The 18,562-nt window shown below is 42.7% G+C and overlaps 1 long non-coding RNA gene across 1 annotated transcript; it reads left to right on the plus strand.

The window, feature by feature from the left end:
* The first annotated feature begins 6,047 nt into the window (after positions 1 to 6,047).
* LOC134519660 (uncharacterized) lies at positions 6,048 to 17,620 on the plus strand. The gene is made up of 3 exons (XR_010072274.1): positions 6,048 to 6,461; positions 14,592 to 14,746; positions 16,973 to 17,620. It is a non-coding gene; the product is annotated as an uncharacterized LOC134519660 (long non-coding RNA).
* The last annotated feature ends 942 nt before the right edge of the window (positions 17,621 to 18,562 follow it).

Consider the following 18,562-nt stretch of genomic DNA (forward strand, 5'->3'; position numbering starts at 1 on the left):
ACAGCGATAACAGTCACTAACCAGAAGAATACAACTTCTTTTCTGAATTCCTTCATTCAATGGCATCAACACTCAGAAGTTCCTATCAGGCAAAAAGTTCCTGGTGTGATGCTGTTCTAGTCAACATGCACAAAAATTCGAAAGCGTATTCCCAAGTTACAACTGTATGGCTGAGACTAGAACGTGCCTTCGGAAATGCGTGTTCAGTTATGCATTTGCCACACTATTAGTCTGCGTCCTGCTTTATCTGCGAGAACCGCAGAGCTGGGCTTCAGATAAAGTTCAGGCACGTAACTCTGTGGGGAACGCCAGCGAGCGTTAACCACAGCCCTCTCTCTCCATCTGCAGGCTAGGTGACGAACTTTCAAGTGACTGTAACGCAAGAAATTAAAACACTCCCTTGACAGCAGAGATAATAATAATTCAGCCTTTGTTTCCAGGTGAAAACCCAGACACTCGCTCGCCGTTGCAACAGAAGTAATTGCAAAACAACAAGTGTTAGGGAGCACTCCATGGAGTACGGTGGGCTGCGGGTTTATTGCCTTTTATATCTTTTGTATCATTTTTAATCTGCCTGGATTCGTATTACCCAGGAAATCTTGGAAAGATTCTTTTAAACTATCTGTGACTGAGAGGAGATAATGTTATACGTATTTGAGGCAAAGCGTATGCATTGTGCCACATGAAGATTTATTTTTTATCGTCATTATCAGAATTTTGGCTTATTTACAGGTAGATGACCCAATGATTCAAAGACACCTCAAACCAGGACATTTGGTAATACAAAGTAAGACATGTGAAAACAGTCTGGCACGCCAGTGAGGACTTTGCAGTCTGGGCTAGGCATACCTAACCAAAAAAGGACACTAACCTTGTTTGCAGGCTGTTTTCGCATCTGGCTGAGCAGGAAAGATTTATTCTGGCAAAGCTGTCGGTATGGAGAAAGGGAAAGGACACAAGCAGGGTGTGATAGAAAAATAATTCATACAAGAAAACCAACAGCTGGTTTGAGTTGGGTCTACCCAAATACCAGTTTATGACATCCATGCAAAAAGAGGGGACGGCAAGTTGGCTAGGAAAATGCCCAGATAAAATTGATGTGCTCTTTAAGGGATGTAATTTGCTGGAATTCCAGAACTCCAGAGGTTTCTGTAGCCAATAAAAATGCCAGCAAAACACTATGCTCTATGATCAGTCTTTATAGAAACTGTTATTTGAAATATGTCTATAAAAATTTTATAAGTAATGCAGAAGATTAGTGACGACATGAATATAGTTTTCCTTGTGTAGGTCTGACTAGTCCAATGCTTTTTGATGGCCTTTACTATGCTTAACAAATACAGAAAAACAGTCGCTCCAAAGATGGCAAAGTCCATGAGACTGTACTGATTTATGCTAGTTAAAGATTTGTCTTCTCGTGCTTCTTTTCCTTTATCTGAAAAAAATGGAGGTAAAACCAATTTTCTTCTACTCTTGGTTGTCTTTTTGTTCCGACTCTGGGCATTGATGTCAAGGACCATCATTTCTGTTCAGGCAGCTCTGACCTCTGTAGCCCTGACCTCAGACTGGTATTTGCAAGCACCACAGTTAAAACTATAGGAATATTAATGTTACCACTAATACACATGGCATCTGACGAGGGAATATACCTGTAAATATTTTTTTTTTGTGCTTTCCCTTTCAAGAGAAAAGTATCTCCAAATTACTGGGATGTAATTTTTTATCTCCTCTTCATAGGAGCAGTGTCCATGGTTACCTTGCTGCTGCCAGTCATGCCAAGTGTTATCAAGGTCTGACTGTTGCAGTCATACAGAATAAAAGTGATTGTGTTTATGGAGGTTTTATTAGTCAAAATTATATTTCAGCTGAAAGGTTTACTAAAGACAAAATGGAATTTCATTTTGCATTGAACAGGAAAGAGTATGAAGGAAAAAATCCTATTAGAATAAGAGACAATGCACTGTATGTGGGTTCATAAATTTGACCCTAATTTTGGAAATGGATCTCTGATCTTGCTGTGCAAGCAACGCATGCTGCACAATAATAGCACAGCCATAGCATCAGATTTTAAAACCTGCACATTCAGTGTGGCAGACCTCCTTGGAAATGATCTAACTTTTGTAAACTGTGAGTCAAAGGCAGGTTAATGTCAAAAAAAGACATGTTTATTGAGGAAACTGTGGGGACTTACTTTTAATGTTGCACTACTATATCGTCTGGTTATTTGAAAGTGTCTGACATTTCCACTGAGACAAATTGCATGGTGGTTAACCTTTGCAACAGCTACTCATGGCTATTGTTGGGCAAGTGGCTTATCTTGACAACTAGCTAGAGTAGACTCATGCTCTCGAAGGAGGTTGTCTAGTTGTCTTTGATACTTGATTCTAAGGTACTTCGCCATCCCTAGGAAGTCTGAGTGCCTTGCAGGTTTAAACACACCTATGCTTAAACTGCATCAGTTAGGAAATTGCACAGATTAAAACTGAGGGCTAATTCTCTAAGGAGACACAAGACGTTTTATACTTGGAGTTGAGGTATCTAACTCTTGGGTGTCCTGATACCCCATAGGATCAGTAGGTGTCAAGGGTGGGATTCGTGAAAGCTGCTGTGATCAGAGCCCCTTCAATAGGGCAGGGGGAAATGTCTTTTCCATCCGATAGGCGCCTAACTCCAGGCTGTAGGCAGAGGGCTTTGTACACCAAAGGCTCCATCCAGGGAGGAGTAATGAGGCAGTGCCTCTCGCATGCTCCCTCATCTTAGGGTACCGATGTGGAAATGCGTCTGTCCAGGAAATCTTATCACCGCTGTAGGGAGGGGGGAATGTGTTAATAAAGACAAGGGCAGATGAATTATAACATCTTACTATTCCTTCCATCTTTACTCTAAACCTCTCAAGGATATTTATTCTCAAATCCTTTGGGGTATTCATTCCTGGGCAGGGGATTCTCAGTTTTGCTTTCCTTTTTCTGCAACCTAATTAATTACTACTTGAAACAGGGGGATGATGTCCTAATTAAATGGATGACTGCTGTAATCATGGAACATCTTTAAAATTAAACGGGAAGGATTCCTGCTCCAGGTGCAGGCAGTGCCATGGATACCAAGGATACGTACAGTCCCAATTTAGAAATGCATAATAATAATGAAGCAGCAGTAGTTACATTAATGTGACTATTACATGTAACACCTCTCTGACCCAGGGAATGGTAAGGTACTTTGTACCAAACAGCTTCAATAAAAGAGATGAAAGTGTGTCTGCACAGTGCCATGGAGGGGCAGTGCAGAGACACATACCTTGTGGCATTCGAGCTGCTGCAGAACTGAAATAATATAGTTGCATCAGCACGTTGCAAATAAGGTCTGCCAAGAGGACTGGCACCATTACCTAACCGAGTGATTATGGAGCTTGGCCAAGAGTGATGTATTCTTGGTCCCAGTCTCTATGTCCTTGATTATTTCTGGCTTGTATTTGTTTTTTAATCCAGATGCCATCTAATGTTAGGTGTTTGAACATCCCAGGGAGCAGAAACTGGGTCCCGGGTCTCTTCCACTTGGATCTGGGTTTGTGCTTCTTTGTAGGCTCTGCCTGGCCCCATCCCTCCTGCGTTTTCCCACAGGAGGTGGAAACTGTAGTTTCAGCCCTCCTCAGCAGGGAAAAGCCTGGAATCCAGGTCTACCACTTCCTAAGCAAATACTCTACTCGGGTATTATGCAAAATGCCATGGTTGTGAATAAAAACTTGGCATGCATTAAGATTGCTCAAAGCACACCAAATAAATCAGACTCTTCAGGAGGGACAGCTAGTTTGTAAATCCCAAACAGCCTTTGTTGACTGAGAAGTGCTTAGATTGTCAGCTCAGCTTGGATTTTTCAGAAATCTAGTGCAAAATCCCTTTGTGTCTTCAGTTTTCATTACCCCCTGAGCTGTGAGGCAGAGCGTTCGTGTTCGGCATTCAGGATGACGTGCATTTTGGCTCGTTGCCTGTCCTGTGCACCTATAGCAGCTGGGCCCCAGAGCCCAGCTTCTGTCAAAGGTTTTGTGGCCAGGAAGCAGGAGCGGAGTGAGAGCAGGGGCGGTGCTAGCACCCTGTGAGGACACGAGCCTGGCAGCGTGCGGGACCCGGTGAATCAGGATTCAGCACAGGAGGCCGGTGAATGTTTCAACAGGGAAAGAGACCCCCACGGTCTGCTTGCCTGTTCTTCAAAAGCTGTTTCTGAAAGAACAGGAGAAAAAAAGGCGGTGGATAAAACCAAGAAGTTAATTTTAAAAGAACTGTGTGAGCACAAATGGGTGGTTTGAATTCAGGTCTGAAAGGAAATAGCCCTTTAATACATACTTGAGCAGTTAATGTCTGAACCTTACTTGTTTCCCGAAAAGCGATGCTTGTTGCTTGCTAACTGAGTACTCAGAGCGACTGTCCAGAGGCTGTGGCCCATACCTAAGCAGCCACAAAACGCAATAACAAGCAGCAGAGAGTTCTTTCGTGCAGCTATGTTGCACTTGGATAACTGCTCAGGATGTTCTGGAAAATGATGTCTAATGTCAATAGCGTAGGTGAGGCATTTGTGTCTTGGTTCCTGTTTCAGAAATGTGAAATTAGAAAGCTTGACATGACTGTCCTGGGTACTGTTCACCTCACGCTACTCAGAAAGTTCTTACTACACTGGCATATCTTTTCCTGGACAGTATTAATTCTCCAGTTGAGCTCCACAATGGCTTACATATGCTAAATCTATTTATGTGTTCGCAGCATAAAGCTTGCCAGGCCTTATTTGCATTTGTGGTTTATAAAACCTGAACATGATTTCCTGAATGCATGACGGTGCCATATATCGTCTCCTGATATGCTCTGAAAACCAACCTCCTGATGACTTTTAGCCTATTCCTAAGGCTGCTTACATTATCGTAATGTCGTTGAGTTACCTCTAACAGAGCCAGCAGCTCACTACAGAGACTTCATTCCCTTGTGAGATGGCAAAGCAACTCTTTTTCTCAGCTGCATTAGTTGTCTCACTGCAGATAACTCGGCCCAGATTTGCATAGGTGTTGAATGTCACAGCTGCGTGTCCCAGTGCCTGCAAAAGGCACTGGGGAGTGCTCAGAGCTTTCTGAAAAATGAGACTATTCAGATTTCAAATTTACCACTGCAAATTAGAGGAGCGGAAAGTATGAGGCAATGAAGGATGGGATTTATTTGCATTCTTCTGATTCCAGTATACTGGTGTGACTACTAAATATATTTTGAGATCTCCTGAGTCTTTGAGAGCATGTAATATTTTTGTCTTAACAAGGGCAAGAAGAAAATGATGGATGAAATCGGATCATACAAATTTTATTTAAACACGCTGTCATTGCTTTGCGTTTTATTTCTTGGTCCAACTGGAGCAGGAAAATCCTGCATTTTCAGCTCTGCAAGTTCTATGATTACACGAGAACCCCCTAAAGAGCTGATAAAACAAGTGTGACAACTCAAGATAAATAATTGCTTCTGGCTAATTGTTTCCAAACTACAGATGCAGTCATATAGTCAAAAATCATCATGGCCGCTTCATGGAACAGCTGTTTCATATAGAAATGTTGTGATTCATTTTATATTCCTGTCCATTATGTGCTCTTTTTGAATTTAGTGCAATTATGTGTAGAAAAAGGTTATTGCTTTTTTTTTGAGGAAGGCATTGGAAGCTGCCATTTTTCAACAGCGTATTTCTGTGCTGTGTTATTCCCCCCAACAAAAAGCAGCCAGAAAAATGTGTCAGAAAGACAGATTATTTTCGAAAATGCATGAAAGGTAGCAGTCTGGTTTCAACACAGTTCTGTGTAATTTATAATTGTTTTCTGTCACGTTAGCTGTTAACTGTCCTATTTGGTAAAGATGCATGTTGATAGGAAAAAAATCCAAATGAGAAGTGACAGGGTATTCTGAAGAAAATTGCTTGCGAGAAATTTTGCTGGGCTGTTCCTTCTATAGCAACAAATACAAACTACCACACAAATAGAAGAGATTCTGCCCAAATTTGGCTCTCCACCCGTGGGAATGGATGTGGAACTGAAGCCGCAGTGATCCTGGCTGTTAATTTTCCTGGGTGTTTGCTCTGTTATCTCACTTTCCTCGCTGTAAAATGGGATATTAATCCTTCCTTCTTTCAGAGCATTAGTTAGGTTTTGTACAGTCCTTTGGCACTATTAATGAAGGATTTCCTCTGCAATTTAACTCACCTCTCCCCCTTTGCGCGGATACTCCTGACTACACCAGGAACCTTTCTCTGCAGACTCAGATTCGCTGTTTTGCATTAGGAGCTGATGAATGTAAAGCTGAGATTTTCCCCGAGAATCTGGAAGAGAAGCTGAAATCGCTTCAGTGAAAAGTGAGCTAGCGTGGTGAGTTTTATATCCCTAAATTAGCACCGAAGAGAAGGGGAAAACTCAAGAAGTAATTTCACAGTAAAGCCTCAGTATGCTGGTGAGTAGGAAAATAAAGTATTCTTCATCCATGAATCATGCTCACTCCTGGGGAGGAGAGATAGATACTTATTGCTCTTGCCATTTACCCTCTAGCCAGCTGTCTGAAGAAGAGTCATGCACCTATAGCCACATGTTGAAAATATCTTCTCTGCTCTCTCGAGTTGTTATAATGGTTAGAACAGAGAGAAATTGTGAAGGACTTCGTTATTCTCACCATTTAATTTTGCAGGATGCCCTTTGGTGCTTCTTCTCTGCAGTACAGCAGAGTCCTTCTGATTGATGTATACATCTGGTGGACACCAAAATAAGGCTACCACTACTAAGAAATACTGACTTTGATGTCATGAATTACAAAAAAAAAAAAAAAAAAAGGCTCTAAGACCATTTTGGCAATATGAAGCAGTAGTGCTTATTTATTTAGCAGCTATAGCACAGGAGGAGGACACCAAAAAGCAAATAAAAAACCCCTAAAGTATGGGAGTCTAGTGCTAGCAAGCACCAGTTCGGTCTTATCTCCTATGGATACAGTTGGACACAGCAGCAGGAGTGTTATTTTCTCCCTGCATGGTACGAGTCACTTCCACAGGAGACAATATGCAATCCTAAGAGCTGAGCACTAGGTGTTTCATATTTGCTGAATCTCTTGCTTTGAGTCATTGATTTCTTCACATCGAGTCTCATCTCTTGCCCAGTTTGTGAGCCATTAAGTGAGGAGTCTACTGTGTTGATGAAATAATAATTCTGTTTACAGAGCGTCTTCTCACCAAGGCACTGTAGGTGCAGCGCAGTATCTGTTTAATTCACACTCTTTTAATAATTAAAGCTTTTCTACCTAATGCCTTTGTGAAAAAATGAATTCTTGTGCTGTCTTCAACCAGAAGCAATTGTAGAGAGGCTGCTTGGGGAGCACTTCCTAGAAGGTTACCCATTTGTTTGGCACTGGAGCATCCTTTCCTCTACAATAAGGAAAACATTTCCTTCTTTTGAGGAAGGTGCTCAGTCCATGTACACACACACACCAGCTGAGAAGCAGGGCGCAGTGGTACCCCAGTTCTGCCATACTTTTGTTCCACTAGGGACCACCATACTCTGAAAACATAGTTCATATGACGCTTCAAAATCTTTTTTCTCCTTCTAAAAATTTAAGATATGCTGAAATTATACATATCCCTTAAAGAACAAATTGGCTGATGATAGCAGAGAAAGATACCAGAAACTTAGGAAAAGCAAGGGCTAGGATGACTTGCTGCATCCAGCCCAATCCAGAATGGTAGGACTTTACCCACCCAGCGGAGAATTCCCCAGGAGGGGAGAAAATCTTGCTCATACACATTCAGACAACAACCTTCTACAGCACTCACTCTTTTTTTAATTTTTTTTTTTAATTCTCATGTCTAAGTAGGGAAAGAAGGAGAAAGGAGGAGCTGAGGTGTGCTGGCTAAGCAGCCAACGTGCTGTCTCATCCCTTAATACTCGCACACTGCTGACTTAGCTATGAACAGTACCTCCGTGCCCCACTTAAGAATCCAAAGGGGCACTTGCGAAACCTGTCCGAAGGTTTACTTCCCTGTCCCACCAAAGCACACTGTTATATGCTTAGTGAATCCAATTTAGGAGAGAAGGTTCGATACAAAGGCAAAAAAAATTTCCTTTAACCATAAAGGCTTGATTCTCTTCCCCCTGTCCTTTTTGTAAAAAGACGAATTAGGGCTCTGTACGTACCTTGTGTAGGTGTGAAAATCACACACACACACACACACACACACACACACACAAAGGATGTAAAGGATCAGATGTTATAATCCTAAAGTGCTATCATTAGTGATTTACATCTGTAGATCTCCTCTTGGGCTAATATAGTGTAATTAATTAGTTATATTGACTGGATACAGCTCTGAAGTGACCATCTGCAGTGGGATGTGAAAAATGAACCTGAGAAACCGGCTATGAAATGTGATGACTCCCACACCTGGCTGACGTGACTTCCCTTTACCTGTGGGAAGAGCTCCTGGAAGCTAGTGCTCTTGTAGCAGAGTTTAGGCTTTAGGTCACATAACTGCTTGTGTTTGAAATATGCTTTGAGCAGGAAAAAAGACTAGGAGGGAAAAGGTGATAGTCTGTGTTGGCAGGAATGGATTAATTTGCCTCTTGCAGCCATGTGAACACTGGCTTCAGGAAGCGGTGTCCATTCCCACTGTCATGGCATGTCCCTTGATGGCTGTGTCAGGGGACTGCCAGCATACTCAATATATTGCACTGGTTAAGCCGAAACATCTTGAAAGTATCCAGCATTCTCTTAATGTGCTTGTATTTCTGTGCCCTCCCTTCCTATGTTTAACGGAAGGGTCAAGGGTTTGACTGGCTAAGGAAGGGTATGGAGATAGACAGTCATTTCAGTTCACATTGCATCATCCCAAACACTTCTTTCTGAAGGGAAAAGGCTGTAGTAGTGGATGAATAGCTCTGGTGGCATTAGCCCACTTCTGAGCAGTCTCTTTCCTGAAAGCCATCATGTATCATGGTGTTTGGGTGCTGACAGAGGGCTCATGGAGGAAGGGTCACCAGACCCCCAGGAGAGGTGGTGGCTGAGAGCAAACCGTCACTGGCCAAGCTGCACCTGAGCAGCACTATTGCTGGTGTGAAGGCATGGGAGCAACTGAAACTTACAACAATGCCTTTGAAAATATTTTCCTAAGATTTTTACTTTGCTTCTGTCACGAAAAGCAAGACTGGAAAATAGTTTGAGAGCTCTTTAAGATAAACCCTTTTGTGTCTTTCCTACAGATGCAGGTAATTGCAGAGAGATTTGGGATCTGTCTAAGTCAGATCCTGCCCATTAAAAAATATATCTCAGGGTTGGATTTGACATGCAGTGTTGACATCCTTCTTTCTATAGTAAGGCAGATGATATGTTTAGCAGACAGCTACTTTGACAACTTCCCTTCTGAGGAGCTGAAGGAAAATGCTGAAAATTTCCTGCTGAAAATTTCCTGATATTTTATGTGCTTGCTGGGCTAATCTTTACAAAATCCTGACGCTGGGAGGTCACACTTACTGCTACCAGAGGCAGATGCAACTCCAGAGACATCAGTGGAATTGCATCTCATTGCAGTTATGAAGGTGGACTTCCCTTTGAAGAAAAGTATTGCCTTGCTACTATTAAGGGGAGAACAGGCTCGCCAGCTTCTGGGCTTTGATACCTATTCTGCAGGCTCGTATGACTGCAGATCTTTCCAAACCTATCATTTCTTTCCATTAGGAAAATCACTTGCAACAAACCTTTCAAGAAATTATCAAAAAAATATTATTTCCTCCTCGCAGCTTAAATTACATCTTGAGTTATTCCCTACGCATTGTGCGTGTTCCTTACTTTCTTCCTTTCGCTTTGTTGCGCTAGAAACTGCCTTCTGTATCCTAGCGTTGAATAGCTAAATGCCCATATTATGTGATAATGACTAACTCCGGAAACAGACCCCGAAGCCATTATAAAGAGCTATTGAATGAGACTTGAACTGCCAATGTGCTCATTCGAATGAGATGAAAGCCAGGCAAGTGCCTTGCAGAGGGAGTCAGTCTAGATGTTTCATTATATCACCTCTTCCTTCAATAGGAGGTTCCCAGAGTAGGATCTCAACAGTTTCCTGGAAACGTTTTGACTGGTTACTCTGAATATATTTTTCAAAAGAATTCTTTTCTGCAAGGTGAAATGTATCTAGTTTGTTTTCATTTGTATTGGTTTGAATCATATCAGGATGTGTACCACATTCTCACTGAATATTTGAGAAGAGTGTTTGACCTGCATATTTAAAAAATTTTTGGGCCTTGTAGCGAAGTGGCAATGTGTTTTGGCACAGTTGCAACTGTGAATACTTTTAACGCGTCTGATACTAGTGTGTCTGGTAAAAGATACCATTACTGCATCTTCTCTGAGGGTGCAGTTAGACAAAGAGGTTTCTTCTCACACAATAAGCCATAATTAAGATTGATTATATCTTAATGTAGAGAGATTTCTTTTGTACAAATGGCTTGGTCACGTTTGCCCTCTAGTGGCAGCGAGTTTGCAAATGACGGACCCCCAGGAGCCAGGCGAGACGGGCCCTCTGCAGAGACCATAGCTAATGGATTTTATTTAGCTCTGTTTGATTTATGGTTCGGTCTATTTATCAGCCTCTACTGTGAGCATATAACTGTACAGGGAAGGCTTCTTCTCACCTAGAGGTCGGGGTGAAGTTTGAGTAAGCCAGCTTTCCCGCTGCTCCATTGCCTCAAAGGCAAGGCCATAGAGGAGATCACCAAGTCTCTTATCTAGAAGATAAGCACAGCAGCAGCTGGTAGGAGCAGAGGGGGCTGCACTGAGATTTCCTGGGGGTTTGCTATAGGAATCTGTTCAGCTTGTTGAGACACACTTGATTACATTGCGCTTTCATTACGACCCTGCTTTCTGCCTAACAAGGGAAAAATAAGCCCTACAAGTAGCATAACGAAGAATTCAGGCAAAGAGAAGAACTCAAAGTGGGAAAGGTCTTTTCATATGAAGGAAATCTTTTGGGGAGGGAAGGGGGTAATGAAACCCAGTAGCTGTGAAATTGCTGCGTGATTACGAAGTAAGCAACCTCTCGGTCTGTCATTCAGAAAAAGTATTGCGGTTTTCAGGCTTGAGTCATTGGAATAGTTTGGCAGACTAGATGTATTTTATTTCTCATACACTGTTTTAAAAGATCTACCAACATTTTTGCAGCAGAAGAAACGTTTTTTTTCCTAGAGTGCATGTTGATGTGGAGGAAAACGGTGAGGTTCAATGATTTCAGCGCAACTATTGAGGAAAAGATTGAAATTCAAGGATGATGTAATGTAGAAATGATCACGTATCTTCCTGGGGGGGCTGACCTTGGGTGATCCCACTTCATCTGTATTCCAAACACCCACTGACTTGAGGTCGTTGGTTTTTAAAAAGTACTATTCTTTTTACCATATTGATTGCCTTAGGATGAAGTGCTTGTAGAACAGTGGAAGTGTAATGAGAGCCTTATTGGATGAAGGAGTTCCCGAGCTAAAATATGAGTTTTGGCAGCTTGGTTAAACAAATACATTTACAGATAGCAGTGGTGAAAATCTCACATTGTCTTAATCACAGAGGTTATTGGACGTTATGCAAGTGTAAGCTCTGATGGGAGCGCAATGCTTGTCTCATGCTTCACACGGAGCTGCAGTTAAAAGGGGACTTGATGACTGGAACAACGGTGAAGGGGTGGACACAATTACAGAAAATATTTATATTGCCATTGTATAGGGGCCAGTTCAGGCATGCAGTCCTGATCACCTGATTTCAAAACAAATCAGTTGCATATATAAATCATTGAAAAAAACCCTTTAAAATGAGACTTTTATGGAAGGAATGTTGTCCAAAAGGATAAGGCAAGAGTTCAAGAGGAGCAAAACAAACATTTCAACCACTCTTCAGTGCCATGCTGAAAACGTGCAGCGTGTGAGTGAAGGTGACATTCAAATGTTTGTACCATGAAGGACTTAGCCTTGGAATTGCTGGTTGAAGCTTTGAAAGAAATAAGAAATCCTTCTTAATTATATTTATATAGACATGATATAAATCAATACTGTAGTTTGAGCTATGATTCTGCCTTGGCCAGGTCAAGTTTCTCTCTGTAGGTATTTGTTCATGTAAAGCTGCAGATTTGGTAGAACTGAGTAGCACACGAAACACACAGCTTTGCCTGTGCCGGTAACCTAAACCTTGACCTTTAATTCAGCTGGTCTGTGCCTACCCACCAAGAGAAAGCTGGAATAGGATGCCGAACGACGTACAAAAAAATTAGCACTTTGGGATCCTTTAAAAAATATAAAAGAAATAACTTCATCACACCACACCTGAAAAGCTTCTCTGTCCCCTGCACGAGAGAAGAAGGTGAGGCAGAGAACAGCCCGTGCGGGCTGCAAAAAAGGAGCTGCACCTCCGGGGAGCTTCAGGCTGCCACATTGCCTCTCACTCTGCGCAGGAGGGAGATGTCGGCATCCCAGCATTTCTCATGAGTGGAGCAATCCATTTTGTCGATCCACCAGCTGGCCAAAAGGTGGGGGGAGTGCCAGGTTCCCTGTCTGCCTGGTGCTAACCAGCTGGCCCTGGGCATGCTCAGGAGCCCGCAGAGCCAAGCCGAAGGCAGGAGGCAGCGCGGGGGAGCTGGCTGGTTGCTGGACTCGGAGCTGGCAGCCTCACCCGGCCCAGGAAGCTGTGTAATCCGTACGGCTGCAGCTGGGGATCTGAGGACTTGGCAAAGGGGGCAACCTGCCTGCCAGATTTATTTTGGTCTGTCAGGGAAGGTCACCAATTAATTCCTCTGGAGCATTTCAGTTTGGCTGCATCAGGATTTTCCAATGTGAAGCTGTAGCATTGTAGAGACTGATGCCCAGCTTCACAGAGGAAAGTAAAAGACTTAGGTACGATGTTGGTGCTTATACTCAAGGCTGAAATCCTTAATACTCCCTTCTATACCTTTTAACAGCGAAGTCTACCAATTTTCACAATCTGTGCAGATCTCCAGCATCCTAAAGAACAGCCCTGCCTCTGCTCAGAAGTGCTGGAAAAGCCACGGGGCTCAGACCCTTCTCACACATAAGACATGAAAAGCCTCACACAAGATGTTCTTCCCTCTACACCCCTTAATCTCTGTCAGTGAGCCCCGCAAAAGCCCAGTATCTGTGATTATGCTAATTCAATGATGCAACGGTGGTTCCCACCTATTTTCATACAATGATTTAAGAGATTGAACAGTCACCTAAGACGTGAGGCTTCTGCCCCTCCCCACCATCCCCCAGCTGTGTTTCAGAAGGGGCAATATAGCTGCCAGAACCCAGAAAGTGATTTCAGGTATGGAAACCTGTTCCAAGGGAGCCCAGGGCCCTGGGAAATGGGATGTGTATGATGACCTCTTCAGCATTTCCTATTGAATAGTCTACGGGGGGAAGATACCTTAGATCCCACCTAAAGTGATTAACTCTCCTTAATGTATGAAATTTAGTACATCACGCTGGAGAGAAGACTGTACTCTGGCTTCAGACACATGAAGGCAGGTCTTGTAACACAGCGAATCGTAACATCAGAGATGAGCACCGTGACTCATGGTGTAAAGATGCCCAAGTTAGTATCAACTGGAAGTGGTCTAGCCACATTTCACAAAGATGAAACACCATTCAGTGATACCAGTGTATCCGCATTGAGTCTGAAGTAATGCAGACAGGTTAGTGTCACGGTGAGATACACATTTGACTGCCAGCTCTCATCCCAGCCTGAGCCTGCGTCAATCTCTTATGCCCATAGTGAAGCTAATCTGTATATCATCCCACAAGTCTCACAGACATGAACAGATCTTGAGTATTAATAGTTTTGTTTTGACCACATAAGCAGGAATCTAAGTAGAATTCTAGCGTATTAGCTTATTCAGCCTGAATTCTTGGCTGTATTTCCTTTGCTATAATTATCTTTTTATCAGCTGGCAAGAAAACAAAGCATCAAAGCCGCTCTAGCTAGAGTAAATTCTCAACCACATGAGAGACAGATATGACCACTGTTAAACAAAGCACTTAAATATTGTTTCATGTAATGTCTATAAAGAATGTTGAGTTACTTCTACTTGCAAAGGTTAGGATGATGCATGGGGAACTAATGTAAAAAAATAATGGAGATAGGTTCGCGGGGAGCTAGTCACAACATTTCATGCATTTGTCACCAAGGAGAAGATTATGAGAGTCATGAAAGTGCCCTGAATCTTCAGAACAAAAAGTGACTGTGATCCATTTTCCCAGTGAGACAAAACAAAGATGCGGCAAAAGCTGGAGGATTGTTATTTCAGCACCGTAGTTTAGCACTATATTTGATGTGGTGACCCTTGCAGAGTTCATGCAGGACTCAGGGTTTAATGGTTCAAGTCTCCGATTAGTATTTTTCTCCAAAGCACTCACAATTTACCTAAAGGCAAAATGCATCAAAGATGATGGAGGACGGGGCTACCCAGTAACAGGACCCAAGATTACTTGGACTAACAGTATGCACAACCTGATGAATCCCAGTTAGCTGCTACTGTAAAGATACTGATTTAATTTGGCCTCTCTTATGCAGATGGCAATTGGAGTACTCCAGGATAATCCACAGAGGTCTTGGATGTTCAGACTCCTTCTGTGCCCTGACCCCAATCTTGCCTAACACCAACAACCAGCCTTTACAACAACTACCGTGTCACACGTCCCTGGCCCTTAGCCTGTTCGTAATCAGAGGTGAGTGAAAGATACTGCAGAAAGAGAGGAGGGAGAGCAAGTTTGTAAAGCTCCAAAAGCTTCAGGGGGCTGAGGTTTTAACATGGGGTGCCATGTGAATTTTGAAGCTGCCAGGCTAGCTTCTAGATGGGGCAGGGCGCCCAGCTGCAGGGCTGCCTGCTACCCTCAGGAGCTGGGGGAAGGTGTGTGGAGGTCCCCAGGCTTGTGCTGCTGAGAGAAGCTGAACAGGCCAGTGGACATAGATAAATAGGGAAGAGGAACTGACACATCAGGAAGAAAACGGCTGTAGACAATGAAGTGCTTTGATCAGATCTATCTGTATATAATTCTTGCTTCCCAAAACCCATCTGAAAGTAAACTTAATAATATTAGGACATACAAGCGTTCACTGTGAATTACAGCTAAGTGAACCACAAGGGGAAAACCAGATTATTTTTTTGTACATTAAAGCATTTTCAGGTATGAAAATAACAACCTTCTCATACTGATTGAGGAAGAGCCGTAAGTGCTATTTTTGAACAGCTTTGGGTTTTCTTAGTAAACTGTTCTCCCAGCCCTGCTTGCAATGTAATTACTGCCTATCCAGCAATAACAGAAATGAGAATGTCTTAGGCAATGTCGTTTTCCTCCAGAGACAATGTGAAATGGTGTTCAGAAAGGTACAGAATTGTAATGTACTTACAGGAAAAAAACCACATAGTAATCAAGTGTAGAGGTTAGAGGGAAAAAAAAACCCACCCCAAACCTTGATTAGAATTTATATAAAACTGCCTGGGATGTATCAGACCTATAAATAAACCTGGAGGAAAAAGATTTAAACCAGTGTTAGTAAACAAAAAGCCAGTAGGTGGCATGAGAGACCTTGAGATTCAACATAAAGCTCAGATGGCTACTAATAGCTACTCTGCTCTGCAACCTTCCGTGCTGTCTCTGGTTTTAGCCCTAACTACTGTATTTGCTAGATTCCCGAGGTTTCTTATTCATCAGCTCCACTTAGATCCACACAGTACATTTATTTTTAGGGACAACTAAAGTTCGTTTAATAACTCATTCAAACATGCTGAGTAAAAGCCTGGCTCTGTTGAGTTTAACCATTGACTTCGGTGGGGTTAGAATTGTACATGTTATTTTTTTTAATGCTCATGCTGCGAAGCAAGCACTTCGTTTCCAGGAGGGGTCTGATATTAACGGTTTTGTCGTTTCCTATCACACTGTAGCTGCTTTCTCTGGAACAGAATGGCCGTGCTTTCCTGAGAGTCACTATGTCATTTAAAATTAGTGAATCAAAAGAGCCAGGTCTGATGGACAAAAGGTTTGTTGTCTTTGTCTAGCGTACAAAAGACCGTGTCTCCAATAGCCTTTTGCCTATCCCACTGTAATAGCAGGATCCAATTCTAGGCTTTTATGAATAATCCACTAAGGTTTAACCAAAGCTGACCGTGAACAAATTAAATACGTTGTTTTGATTTTTTCCAAATGTATAGTTATTTTACAGTTGGATGACTCTGTAAATGAAAACCTTCAACTTAGCAATAAAATATACTCATGTGGTTAGGAGATCTAGTGGAAAAATTTACTTTTCATCTCTAGAATCACTGAAGAACTTGCAAAAGACATACGGGACTATAAATTCATAAGCATTTCTGACTCCATCAAGTGGGTAAGTAGTCATATCCTTCTGACGCAGAAAACAAGGCACAGAAATCCCCAGCCTCATGCAAAACCGCATTACAGAGCTGCAAAGGCAGGATTAGGACTCCAGCCCAGCCTATGCTTAGGCCTGCATCTTTTTTCTGACACTCATATCTCTAAACAATACTGGATACTGTAATTGCAAGGTCATATTCCTTGATTACTACAGTAAAGTCCAAAGTTCATTAATTCATGTCGTTGAGAAGCACTAGGAATGAAAAGTGGAGTGCATAAAAGCTCAGACTGTGAAGTACACATTTTAATACTCGGTAGGCTATATAACTTTGGTTTGCTTTATAAAATAGGACAGGCGTGATTTCCAAATGAGGTTTAAATCTGGACTGCAGATATCCTCCCAGATGGGTTGGAAATGTCTATGTGGTGCATTAGGAACTCCAGAAGGGCTTTTTCACACTTGTACTGATAATGCTCTTAATTCCATTGGCAAAATGAGCTGGTTCTAAGTGTTTTGCTTTGCCGTGCCCACTGCCAACCTCAGGCTTTACTCACTTTCATTATATTTGGATTTTACAGCTGCAACACCAGTGGAGTCTTTCAGTCAGTCAAAGGCATTCAGCTGTCTCAGCAAGAGGGCACTAACGAAGAGGAACTGGATGGAAATGAAAGCTGCCCCTTTGAAAAGGAAATAATAAGAGCTGTGTCTCACCCGTGCCCTGCGCAGGCGGGTGAAAGGACAGTGCCTGGGCTTTGCTGGCCGCTGCCTTCCCCGGGGCTGAGCCTGCACCACTGGTAGGGTGATGCTGAGTGAATTCCCTGGCCGTGCTCTGACACCGTGGGGCGTTTTCACCGTTCTTTCCTTGTGCCTGGGACAGTGCGTGAGCTGGGAGTGTCTTTAGGACTTTTGGGCTCAAGCTGTTGCACGCAGCATCTTGCTGTTGGGAGCTTTACAGCCCGTGAAAACCACCGCCAGTGGAAAGTGCCAGCAGAGGAGCTTCTCCTGGGGAAAAGCCCATGTGTGTGGGTTTAGCATGGGCAGAAGACCTTTTTCCAGGCATGGAAATTTAGCAGAAAGAGACGTATAGCTGTTCTGGTGGCTCCCTTTAATTGGGGTGCCGGAGGTGCCCTCTCGTCGGTGCAGGATCCAGAGCGGGGCTTCATCAGGGACAGGCCTGACTGGCACACTTGTTTATTAGCGCTGGACAGTATGTAGTATTATTACGTATCGTCATTCTAGAATAAACTAATTTAGGACTGCTGGTCACTCTCTGCCTTCAAGTTTTTTTCCAATGGCTTGATAACAGTCTGTAAATTGTTTCTGGGAGAAGGCATTTGCCTTTATGAGCTGCTTGTATTTTTTTGTACTGTACATCCCAGCTTGATCATTGTTAATTAGTGTCATGGTTCTGTGTAGATGACTCTGTTTTACTGCGAGCAGAATTACTTCTCTTACTAATGGCTCTTTGCAGTTACTAAATTCCTGTTCTAGTAGTTGAGCATGAAAGTTCATTTTTCTTCTCTCACTACATCTCTTCAACTACCTTTGTCTTATCTGAAGTGGTTGACTGGCAAAAGTTTCTCTTTTGTAAACAAGCGGATTAAAGAGAAAGGTGTTGGATTAAAGATGACAGTCTGATCCCATGAAAGTCAATGGCAAATCTCCCATAAGCCACAGTGAAAACAACACCAGGAAGAAAAGGGCTGTCAAGGTGTAATATTAGTGTGATTTTTAAAGGGAAGAGGAATGCAATATTTTTCATCTCCCCTCGTATTTGGGGCTACCCTTTTTGCAGTGTAGCCCTTCTGACGAGTTAGCAAAACACAGCTTTTGTACAGGGAATTTGTGAATGCTTTGTTACGAGTAAAAACATGGTGCAAGAACTCATGTTACTGGTCTTAGTATGAACATACCTGCATGAAAAAAAATTAATGTGCTCTCTGCATATAGACCCAGTGCACACGAAGGGTCTCAAATACAACGCATATAGACTACATTAAGACTGGGGGGAGGGAAAGAGGCAGGTAACCCCCTTTTGGCTGTAGGTTATCCTCAGGAGAGAGGCTTAGGGGCAGAGGTGAACAGGGTCTTTTCTAATTTCAAGTTGGTGGCAAGCTGCAACTTGAGAGAGAGCGAGAGGAGGACTACACACTACTCATGTTTCTGCT

This window comes from Chroicocephalus ridibundus, chromosome 8 (genome assembly GCF_963924245.1).
Source record: "Chroicocephalus ridibundus chromosome 8, bChrRid1.1, whole genome shotgun sequence".
Taxonomy (NCBI): domain Eukaryota; kingdom Metazoa; phylum Chordata; class Aves; order Charadriiformes; family Laridae; genus Chroicocephalus; species Chroicocephalus ridibundus.